At 36.0% G+C, this 2,500-nt stretch overlaps 1 protein-coding gene across 3 annotated transcripts in view; it reads right to left on the reverse strand.

The window, feature by feature from the left end:
• rcl1 (RNA terminal phosphate cyclase-like 1) overlaps window positions 1–2,500 on the reverse strand; it is a 37,043-nt gene that overhangs the window by 24,485 nt on the left and 10,058 nt on the right. Inside the window, exon 6 of one of the 3 annotated variants that reach the window (XR_015490136.1) lies at window positions 1,442–2,500. This exon is cut by the window's right edge and continues 249 nt beyond it. The gene's annotated coding sequence lies outside the window, so the exon portion shown is untranslated. 3 annotated transcript variants of the gene reach the window in all.

The following is a 2,500-nucleotide window of genomic DNA, read 5'->3' on the forward strand; positions in this document are numbered from 1 at the left end:
TTATGATTTTTCCCAAAATCGAGCTATTATATATGTATTTTTAAGTACCAAAAAATACAAAATAATCTAAACACATGCGTAAAATTCCAACATAATAGTGGAAATAATTAAAATAAATAACTTTAAATAATTATTTAAATTTTGCTCTTTCGCGCAATCTGCTTGTCAATTTGTCGTAAAGGCTAAATCAAAACAAAAATGGCAGACAAATGTAAATGCAGTGATTCTTCAGAGGCAAAGAAAAAGATTAGACAGTATGACAAAGCCTACCTAAATTTTGGTTTTATTGAAGGCCAAGACAAGTTAAAACTGATTAATTAATATTTTTTATAGATATTACTATATATTAATATTACACAAACACACACACACACACACACACACACACACACATATATATATATATATATATACATACACAGTACATATGTGTGTGCGTGCGTGTGTATTTATATGGTGGGGGGGCTCCAATGTTTGTATATGTTCATGGGGGGGGCCCCAAAGAAAAAGGTTGGGAACCACTGCTGTAAACAGTGTTTTCAGATGTTTGTATCATTACTGTTAGTTTTAAGGATATCTATAATCTAGTGGCAGATTTAGAAGATAGAAACCTGATATACCTGACACATTTAAAGCTTGCAGCTTGTCATTCTGTCTAAATGCATCAACAGTTTTATTCTCGTCTCCTCATACTTCAGTCTCTCATCAAGTCTTCCCACCAATCAAATGCTCTCTAGTGTCTGACATGCCCCGCCCCCTTCTTAATGTCTCTTCATTTGATGTGCTTGAGCTCAACCACTCTCACTGCCAGAGCTGCGAGGAAACACAACACTACTGGCAGTTTTTTTCAAAGGGGGAGGTGCTACACTATGCCCCGCCCTTTCTCTGTGTTTTACTAGTGGTTACGTCAGACATTGAATAAAAATGCACATTTCAGAGCACGATGGCGCAGCGGGTAGCGCTGATGCCACACAGCAAGAAGGTCACTGGTTCTAAACTCGGCTGGGTCAGTTGGCATTTCTGTGTGGAGTTTGCATGTTCTCCCCGTGTTGATGTGAGTTTTCTCCGGGTGCTCCGGTTTTCCCCCACAGTCCAAACACATGCGCCATAGAGGAATTGATTAACTAAAATTGTTCCTAGTGTATGTGTGCGAATGAGAGTGTATGGGTGTTTCCCAGTGATGGGTTGCAGCTGGAAGGGCATCCACTGTGTACAACATATGCTGGATAAGTTGGCGGTTCATTTCGCTGTGGCGACCCAGTGTTAATAAAGGAACTAAGCCTAAAAGAAAATGAGTGAATGAATTTTCTGAGCGCTTCACAGAACCGTTAACACTGACTTTTTTGGGATTGTTTTGTCACTTGATTTGTTTGGAGTTTTTTGTGACTTTTCTGATTTTATTTAATTTTTGAGACTTTGATATTTTTTTAATTTTCCGTAATTTTTTTTTTCTGCTACATTTTTATTTTTTTTATTTTTTTTCTGCAACTTTCGGAAATTTTTCATGACTTTTTTTTTCATTTTCTTAGACTTTCAGGTTTTCTCCATTTTCTGATATTTTTTATTTTCCATGACAATTTGTGAATTTCTTTTAAATTTTTTGCTACTTTTTCAGTATTTTTCTTTTTAAATTTTTTGTTTGTAACTTTTTGAGATGCTTAATTTGTTTTGTTTTGGGGGATTTTAAAATTTTTAGATTTTTCGTTATTTTGTGTGACTTTTTAAAAATTGTTTACTTTTCGAAAAACTTTTTCATATTTGTAATTTTTTGTGACATTTTGGGGACTTTTTTATTTTATTTCTTTTTTTGTGACTATTTGAGATGTAATGGAGCGTGTGTATTTATATAGTACGTTTATTGTGTATGGCCATACACCCAAAGCACCTCACAATCACGAGGGGGGTCTCTCCACACCACCACCAGTGTGCAGCTCAACTTAAATGATGCGACAGCAGCCACAGGACAACGGCGCCAGTGCTTCACCAAACACCAGCTATTGATAGAGGGGAGACAGTGATAGAGGCAATTCAGTGAATGGGGATGATTAGGGGGCCATGATGGGTAAGGGCCGATGGAGTGAATTTGGCCAGTACACCAGGGTTACACCCCTAATATTTACCAGAAGTGCCATGGGATTATTAACAGGGTTCTTACACCTTTTCCAACTTCAAATTCCAGCATTTTTAAAGCACTTTCAAGGTGCATTTTTATACTTTTCAAGCACCTAACAACCACAGTAAATTACGTTTATATGTTCTGTATGTACTTTTTTTTACGTTTAAGTCCATTGTGCTATTTAAAAAAAACACAATATGACATTTTAACTTAAATTCTTGAATACTTTGGAGCATAGATTTATTGGGAGAGTTCACCCAAAAAAGTTTTTGGATGAAGTATCTTTTCACGATCAGTCGTTCATTAGATTTCATGTGCATTGCTATTCAAAATTCATGTAACAAATTAAATCATTATGGGTCCGAGCCATTCACTATGAAGCCT

Source organism: Danio rerio, chromosome 5 (genome assembly GCF_052040795.2).
Source record: "Danio rerio strain M-AB ecotype USA chromosome 5, GRCz13ab, whole genome shotgun sequence".
Taxonomy (NCBI): domain Eukaryota; kingdom Metazoa; phylum Chordata; class Actinopteri; order Cypriniformes; family Danionidae; genus Danio; species Danio rerio.